The following is a 9948-nucleotide window of genomic DNA, read 5'->3' as shown; positions in this document are numbered from 1 at the left end:
TAAGCCACGATTGGCCTGTGGCGGTTTTCGGGCGTGGCTTAGCGAAGGGTCAATTGTTTTCAATGGGAGCGCCACGTTTATATAGCTTGGTGAAGACCGTTCGGCGCTATTGGTGTGAAAGGCCCTTTATATTTATATTGTTTTTAAAAATCGAACAAGCAAGCTCAGCCAAGATGGAAAAAAAAAGTAGCACAAAAACTGTTTAATGTTGATGATCGTGTTAAAGATTTTTTTTCTTCACTTAATGTTTATTTTATTTCAAGTTATTTTTTTATGGTTTTAGTTTTAGTTACAATAACAACCCTTTTCTGCACTGTAAAAAAATATGTTCATGATTTGTTATCACAACTTTTTATCTTTTGTCAAATCAACTTCGATAACTAGTGTGTGAAGATAACACTATTTTGAGTTTCTGCTTATTAAACCATTCTTCTTCATTGTATTGACTCAAATTTCTAATTTCTAACAACGACCTCAAAATTTTAAGGCAACAAGGTAACTTGCTTTTTTAAGTTAAACCAACTTTTTTTTTTACAGTGTGTGATTGCCTCCATAATTGTCCAAATTTATGATGAACAAGCTCATGTGTCTCCTTGAAGAGGGAAGAAACTAATTAGAGTTATGTGAAATAATATTACCCGTATTGAATAATTTAAAGGGAAACATTGTTGTAAAACCAAAGGTAACTCAAACCATTTAAGGAAACCGATTGCCTTAAACCATTTAAAATTTTAAAACGTACATATATGAGTACTGAGAACTTAATTTTTCCATTTGAGTCCACATAAAGAGAATATTTAATTAATCTACTTAAATACTTTCTGTAGCTGAAATTTAATTAAATTGCATAAAACCATTAAAATCAGAACTCAAATCTCTTATTGCTAACAGCTAGCAATAGCACAAGCACACACACACATGCATAGTGTAATAAGCAAAGAGGTTATCACTGAGCCGAAGTGTGCACAGCCATTGCTTTTTAAATAAAGCAACATATAGTCTAAATGTGTTTCGACCAATCCTCAACCTCTGCTCTTCACCACAATGTATAACCCCCCACAATTCAAAATACCCTATTCATTTCTACAGAACAGTAACCATTAACATATCTCCCACTACATCTTGAGCAAAAATACTTGAACAAAGCATGCTGGGAACTAAATCTGCTGCATGTAACACATTCAGTTTCAATTCTGCTTAATATAATCTTATTGAGTTCTTAATATTTGAGTAAACCGAACTTGTTTCATTTAGTGAATTTGACTGTTAGGTTTTTACAATATTAACGATAAAGTGAAATGATATGCTGCAAGAATTATTAAAAGGAACACAGTTGGCATAATGCACACAGGAGGAGGCAGATATCAGCCTTTGAAGACACCTGGTCCCCATTTCTTGGCATCTTGGACATTTCTTAATATCACATAAATATAACTACAAGCCGAGTATTTCCAGACACATACCTCCCCCCTTTCCGTTATATAAGTTTATACTTTTTTTTCTTTCTTCTTCTTTCTTTCTTTTTTTCTTTTGTCCCTGCAGCTATCACTTCATACACATAGGCATACACTATCGACACCCATGCATAACATTTCTAAACCTTTTTTTTCCCCTCAAATACCCTTTTTTATTTTATTTTTTAGGATAATTTGCTCAAGATCATTCTATTCAATAATAATTATACGTTCTTGTGTTTGCCAGTTGTGTTGTCCCCTTGTTGTTTGTCTGTCACCTTGTCGTGTCTTTACGTGTTACACTTTGTACGTGGTGCTATAATCCCCCCTCCCCTTATGTACCCAGGGACTCACAAAACTGGGTGAATGGTTATGCACTATATATAAACCTATTATGTCTGTATTATAATATATTGTGCATACAGTTTGCTGTATTAAAAAAAAAAAGAAAAAAAGAAAAAGAAAAAAAAAGAAAGCAACAACAAAATAATAAAGTATGAATTCATGCAAAAAAAAAAAAAAAAAGGAACACATTTCTGGTTTGGTCCATGGATCAGAGTGCAATTTATTCCGAGAATTGTCACTCAATAGTTTTGATGCTCCTAGTAACTGTATATACACTTTTCGTAGCTTCAAAAATGCTTCCATCTGTCAAGAACTAGATCATGCTGAAATTTCTAAGTGGAATCCACAGACTACTGCTTTTAATGATTACAAATTTCCTTCAGAGCACCCACTGTGAAATACCTAAAAGCTCTGATGTAATGAGAATGATCATATCTAGTTGCAAAATCCAGACTTTACTGATGGAGTTTTTTTTGTCTAAATGCCATCCAAATGTCAGTCAAAGCTTTGGGTTTTCCTCTCTCAGTCCAGTGGAGTTATTTGACCACTCACAGAAGATTGAGAACTTATGTGTAACTGCTGCCTTAAAGTTGTTAGCAATATTAAAGAACGTCCAGCAATAATTTCATTGCACTTTTTCAAAAACTTTCCATTTTTAAAAAAATTTCTACACTAAAAAAAAAAAAAATTTCACTGAGAAATTGCTAGAAATTTCACAATTACAAAGAAACAGCAAGTATAGCAGATTTAATTAAACGTGAAATTATGTAGAATGGCTGAAATAGTATTTTCTTTTAAAACTTAAAAAAATATTTTTTTACAGTATAAGAGGACTTGTTGAAATTTTAAAATTCGGTTCTGTGAAGAAATATTCATTTTGCTTATTGCAACAGTACAGGAAGTCAGTGATATCTTTGGATCATTGTGCACATTCATCTACATGGTTATTGCGCATAATGACAGAATTGGTGATTCCCCTTCTGAATGGATAATCTTGATCTGAGTGTACCCGGGGAAGACCTTCATCATATTATAGTGGAGAGTGTTGCAATCCCGTTGTTGATGCAAGATTTCCACAAGGTCACTCAGTCTCTTACTTTTTTTTGATAGCTGTGTTAGGCTTATCCTATAATCAATATAAAACTCCCTTTTTAATAAAATTACTATTATTGTGAGATTATATTTCCTATGATTAATCATTACACACCATTTTGATATTAAAGGGAAAAGATGTATTGACTGGTGAATTTGTCAGCGTTATACTTCAAGCAACATGTATCTGTTCTGCCATATGAGATTGAAATCATTTTATTGATGCTTTTCAACAAGAGAGATAAAAAAAGACAAAAGACAATAAATCAGCTTTTGTTTTAACATGTTAACAGAGATTTCAAGATAAGACTAAAGTATTTCTTGCCCTCTGAATTGGTCACAAAATACATACAGTGATTGTTTGAAAATAATTTGATTTTTTTCTTCTTTTTTTTATATGGAAAAAAAGATTGTGCCACTATTTACATGTGACAGATACAAAATAGACAAGGCAAATTAACAAAATATACAAATTGAAAGACATTTTAAAGGCATTTTAAAATGAACATTCTGTCATTAATTACTCATCCTCATGTCTCCAAACCCGTAAGAACACAAGTGGAGATCTTTTTAATGAAATCTGAGAGCTTTCTGTCCCTCCACTGACAGCAATAATCTGCACTTAAGGAAAGATATAAAGACATTGTGACTACGGTGTTTTAAAGGATTAGTTCACTTTTAAAAAAAACTTTTGCTGATAATTTACTCTTCCAAGATGTCCATGTCTTTCTTTCTTCAGTCGAAAAGAAATTAAGGTTTTTGATGAAAACATTTCTAATGGACGTAAATGGGCCCCAAACGGTTTCAGTGCAGCTTCAAAGGGCTTTAAACGACACCAGACGATGAATAAGGGTCTTATCTAGCGAAACGATAGGTCTTTTTTTTTTTTTTTTTTTTTTAAGTTTTATAAGCACAAATGCTCGCCTTGCTCTGTTCTGTGATGCGCGTTCGTGATGTCACGTAATACGCAATTACGTTGAAAAGGTCAAGTATGACCTTCAAGTAGGCCTATGTTGAACTTGCAAAACCTACAATCAAATCTGAGATTTCTCAACGGCAATCGGGTGAAAGATAGCCTGGGAAAACCCAGACCCTCTCAGTTGTAACTGAGTAAGGGTCTGGCAAAGCTCCATAGACAATTCATTTCCACAGGGGCGTCACCAACGGACGTCGGAAAGATCTAAAACCAACCAGAGCGATGAATGACATGACGTATGCAGAGCGACGGAGAAACATCTCGAGACTCTCAGTAATTCTCTGTTTGTGTTAACGAAAATGACCATTTTAAATCGCTTGAAACAGACGCGATAGCTGATTCGAACGAGTGATGTTGTGATGTTCCACGGCGGCATCCATCTTTGTAATGTACAAAATCTGCGTCACCGTCTCTGCTCTGTCGTCATCGTGTAAAACGTTTCTGATTGGTGCCGCGATTTCGGCGGATTGGAAATGGGTTTCAATGGGCTCTTTGCCAGACCCACTTGCAGAGCAAATCTAAATTTGCCGGAAGTGGTCTGGGTTTTCCCCAAGGGGGTAATCCATCCGCCGGAAACTGAAGCCTCCGCGGGCGCCGCCATTGTAGCAGAACTTCACCTGCTGTTAGCATTCCATTGACTCCCATTCATTTTTGCGTCACTTTGACAGCGAATAACTTTACATCTGAGGCGTCCAAAGACTCCATTTGTCCATTATTTATTTCTAAAGAAACTCGACAATGTATAAAAGGCTCCATTAGTCACCAATGGACGTCGGATAGATCTAAAACCAATCAGAGCGATGAATGACATGACGTATGCAGAGTGTTACGGCCTCAGCCAGTTAAATGTGAGTATTGAGTGTGAAGAGAGAGAGATTGAGAGACGTGAGTTTGTGCAGTCCTTTATCGGTCTTTGTCAGGTGACGTCACACTCGCGATACACGAAGTGCATTATGGGCGTAACCGCCATTTGTAAGGTATCGATGCTGGGGTATTCTGATGTTGGAGAATTGTGTTTTTCATTCTTTTTTCAAACTAAAACATCCTTAACATGACATTATCATCATCATCAATACAGTAAACCTATCTTTGCTATTACTACTGTGTTCTTCGGTGGGAATGTAAATAAATCCTGTACACAGCCGTTTATGAAATGTCCGTGGGCTTTAAGAGATTTATAGTTTTTAAATTGTTCACTGGTATATGCGCTTATACCATAAACAAGATAGTTGACAATGTCCAAGTATGAGGATGAGGAAAACAATTCGCGATCAGCACTCCAACTCACTGCAGTCAGCTCATATATGGATCTATGTTCTGAATGGATGACAATTTCTCCAAATAACGGTACCTGCCATATTTATCGAGTTTATTGCAGTACGACCTTTTCTCAGTTTTCTTGTGCTTCTCCAGTTTTGCGAGTTATTTACTTGTTTTCTCTACTATTGTAATCTCTTCAATGCTCACAGTCAGTAGCGATACCTCAAAAATGGCGGCGCGGTGACGTCACATACAACAAACCCACGTGTCTGACAAAGACCGATTAGTCTGAAAAATAAATGTATTAAACTGCTCTTTGCCTTGCGTCTCCTTTATGTTGCTGAACCCTTTCGAAACGAGCATATGTAAACCAGGGGTTCGTAACAAGAGCGACGGAGAAACATCTCGAGACTCTCAGCAATTCTCTGTTTGTGTTAACGAAAATGACCATTTTAAATCGCTTGAAACAGACGCGATATCTGATTCGAACGAGTGATGTTGTGATGTTCCACGGCGGCATCCATCTTTGTAATGTACAAAATCTGCGTCACCGTCTCTGCTCTGTCGTCATCGTGTAAAGCCCGCCCCAACGTTTCTGATTGGTGCCACGATTTCGACGGATTGGAAATGGGTTTCTATGGGCTCTTTTGCCAGACCCAGGCCCTGTCCCAAATGACGCACTTCATGCGGACTTTCGGTCTCGTGGACTTAAATTGCGCGTGCTCGCTGAGTCTACGAGTCCGTAGGCCGTCCCATTCATCATTTTAACGCTCTGAAGTGTGCTCAGCAGCGCCCCCTTTGTACCCTTGAAGCGGTCTTCCGCGAAGCCCGCATAGATGCAGGCTTCACGCACTTTAACTACCCAGAAATCCTTGCGAATTTGCGAAAGGCCAATCAGACAACGATTGGGAGGAGCTTTCGCTCACGTTAACATGAGAAGAAAATATTTAAGTGTAAATATCATTATGGTTTTTATGACCTATGCGTACATTTGACCAGTTGTTACCTACAGTTTATACAAACATATGGTCATCAACCAGTGGTTGATGTCTCAAACATAAATATATATTTATATTTAATATAAACATAAATAGTGCACTGAATAATAGGCTACAATCACATTATGATTCATTATGATTCATTAAATAAATATAACCGAATGTCAGGGCTTTACTGAATCATATGTAAATGTAGAAATATAATATTTAAACAACAACCGGACCGTCTTTCTATTTCCGGCGTGGCGATCGAGTCTGTCCCAAAAATACCTCTCAATGCGCCCTCGTGGACTCGCGCCAAGGGCCCTATAGGTCTGCACTACATGACGTCACCAAAGTGTGGACTCTGAGGAAGTCCACAAGTCCGGAGTGTGCCATTTGGGACAGGGCCCCACTTGCAGAGCAAATCTAAATTTGCCGGAAGTGGTCTGGGTTTTCCCAGGCTACATTTACATCCGAGTAGAGCTCGCGGGTATACAGGGGCGGGACATTCCCCATACACGCGCTGTCAATCACAACTCATTGGGCCAGCTAACCAATCACAGCACATTTCGTATTTCTGAAGGAGGGGCTTCATCAAAAACGACGCGTTCCAGACAGACTTGGGGGAGGGGAGCTGTAATAATGTAAAATATGTGAAAAATAATGCGTTTTTTTTTTAACAATCAAGCATGAAAACATTTTATAGCACACACACCCCAAAAACAAAACTTCTAAAGAGAATTTGGTCACAGATGTTATGGCATAAAAAATACCCTGAAAGGAAATAGAAAGCAGTATTCTAGTTATTTAAAATAAAAAATTACAGAATTTGACTGGACACATATAAGGATAAAATATTGAAAGATAAGAGAAGACTTTTACAATAATGTGTTTAAAATGTCCACCACAGAACAAAACAACATCATATGATGCTGGTCGCATGGTGGTCAGATAAATCTATTTGTAGCAAATTAGCCCAAAAGGGAAATATATAATACATTATGTGATTGGGGATTCCAGTTTATGAGCAAAAACAGTAACACTTTAGAACAATTCCCCATTATTAATAGACAACTATACAGAAAGTAATGCAGGACAAATGAGTACGTTAACACGCCAACTTCTACTATTAACTCAAATGGAAACAAGATTAATGAATCAGTTATCAAATTTAGGACTAAGATAGTTCCTTGTCAGGCACTAAATATGAGCAATTGTCTCTCAACGTGGTCATAAAATGACACACTAATTACTCACTTTAAAATAATGGTCCAGGGGTGTGATTCTCAAAAGCATCGTGAGATAAGTTGATCTTAGAGAGCATGGTTGTACAATCAACTTTTGCTTTTGGGAAACGCAGTCCTGATCACTCACCAGTAGTTCTTGAGTGACTAGGTAACACTTGTGTAATTAGACTTCTAGCTCAGCATTTTAATCCGTGTTATCTTAGCTTCTAAAAGGTGTAGCTAGCATGTGTTAAAACTATTGTGTCAAGATAACATAGCAAGTTGTATCATAGCTGTCAGTGTAGGGCCCTTTTCAAAACATTGATGTAGAACCTTGTCATAACATAACATTGTAGTTGTGTTGTTAGTTTCTAAAACCCACTTAGCTGTTCTAAATCCACTGTAAAACACGGCTTCAAGGCGCTTATTGCTTTTATAAAATGGTTACTCCATAAAAATATTCATTTTAATATTTATTTTATTCATAGTCCTTTGGTGACGCCCCCTTTGGAAATGGGCTGTGAATGCAGACCCACTCTCAGTAACAACTGAGAAGGGTCTGGTGTCAACCAGGCTAGGATTCTCTTCAACGGGTTGAATCATTTTGAGACTGCAGAAGTCATTAAAAGTTTAATTTTCAGTTGAATTTGGGGAAACATTTGTTGTGTTGAGCTATTTCAATAACTTTTGTATGATTTGTTCATTTCAAACAGCTGAAAGTCTGTCAATTTTGCCAATAAACCTGATTTGCAATGGGTGTTGAATAATTATGATTATGTACACCAGGGCCCAGTTTTTCAAAAGTAATCCAGTGGGATTTCGGATTGGATCAAATCTTGGAAATGGGTTTTTCAAAAGCAAAAGAGGGAATCCGAACTAAGATCAGAGCATGTAATCCGATCTTACATTTGATCTGGATCAAACCTGCCCTTTGGGTTTTTCACAACTTTGAACTCTGTTTGGGATCTAATTGAACCAAAAAAACAGGATTATCCTGATCCCACCAGAAGGGTGGATTCAGTTGTGATTTTTCAAACCAAATAAAACCAGAGAGTTTTTTTTTTTTAAGTGAATGATCACAAAATTAATGTTTACTGATAATATATACATTTCTTCATATTTGAAGCATGCATTTACATTATGAAGCATGTCACATCTAATGAGATTTGGTAAACAAAAACAAAAAAATCTAAAATCAGCTATCAGCTGTCAAATAAACATCACTGTTGCTCACAGCTCTATATTTCCAAAGTATATTAATGGCAATGACAACAACAAATATACTCAGTCATTCAGTAGCCTAGTTAAAAGTAATTTCTCACAATTGCATCTCTAATTGCATGTCCAGTGTGTAAAGAACATTTCTGTTCATTTCTGTAAGAACTGTTCTGGTTCTACATCAGGCTCAGGTCCATCAAAATTGTCATCAAGAGGGACATGACGCCTGGTGGCGATGTTATGCAAAACAATACAGGCAAGGATTATGTTGCATGCCACCTTGGGTTGTACTTGTACTCGCAAGTGATTAAGACGAGCAAACCGTCTCTTCAGGACTCCATTTAAGCGCTCAATGGCACATATTGTTTTGCAATGTGAGGAGTTGAAGCGTGCCTGCTCAGGTGTGTTTGCAACTGGAAAAGGGGTCATTAGCCATATAGGATACACGCTGTCTCCCAATACTATGCCATTTGGTCGGATGGGATTGAAGCTCTGTATTGTGCACTCTCTCTTAGAATACGTGCATCATGAACAGACCCTGGCCATTTCACAACACAGTTGGTTATTATGAAGTCGGCGTTGCCCACAAGTTGGATGTTGATGCTGTGCCTCCCCTTTCGATTGACATACTCCCACTCCCTTTCACAAGGTGCTTGGATATGCACGCGAGTACAATCAATAGCACCAATAGTGCTAGGCATGTTCCCCATTTGAAAAAACTTGTGCTTAGTCTAAGCTGTCTGGTCATCCTTGGAAAAGGAAACAAATTGATTGATCAGACTGCCCAGTGCTACTGTCATAGCCTTCACCACATTACTCACGGTTGCTTTTCTCACTCCCATATTGTCACCAATTACTTGGTAGAAAGTCCCACATGCGTAAAAGCGCAGAGCGATTAAACACTGTTCCTCCATGGATAAAGCATGACTCCTTTGGGTTTGGTGTTGGCCTGACAAGATCTGCAATGTACTTAATGTCATCTCTCCCAAAGCGAACACGTGCATACAGTTCTTCTGATGAGTATTACTCAAGTGGTTTGGCACGCTCCGAGTGCACCCTTTGACGGTACCTTCTCCTACGGTAACGATGAACAATACCCGCCATGTGTATGCCTCTAGTCTAGGCTAAGAGAAATGGGTGCAAAGACATGATGTGTTTAAATGGTGTTACCCATTAACCAGCAATGAGCTGATTGGTGTAAGCTGAGCACAAGCCAAAGCAATCATGCTCAAGGCTTTTTTAAGATCAGAGTTTGGACACTACAGAGTTGGAACCATGAAATCAAAAGGGCCTAATTTGTGCAACGCTGGAGGGTGTTCGGACCAATTTTGCCTCGATAGTAGGAGGTTTCAGCTCTGCAAAGGGTGGAGAACAGACCAAAAAAAGAAAACACAACA

At 37.8% G+C, this 9948-nt stretch overlaps 1 pseudogene across 1 annotated transcript; it reads right to left on the bottom strand.

Moving 5' to 3' along the window:
* Nucleotides 1-8701: 8701 nt before the first annotated feature.
* On the bottom strand, nucleotides 8702-9655 carry LOC306995626 (putative nuclease HARBI1; annotated as a pseudogene). The gene has a single exon. The product of its transcript is annotated as a putative nuclease HARBI1 (transcript).
* Between the last annotated feature and the right edge of the window lie 293 nt (nucleotides 9656-9948).

Source organism: Phoxinus phoxinus, assembly GCF_949152265.1.
Source record: "Phoxinus phoxinus genome assembly, chromosome: 3".
Classification (NCBI taxonomy): domain Eukaryota; kingdom Metazoa; phylum Chordata; class Actinopteri; order Cypriniformes; family Leuciscidae; genus Phoxinus; species Phoxinus phoxinus.
This window is presented reverse-complemented; position numbering and strand designations above follow the sequence as displayed.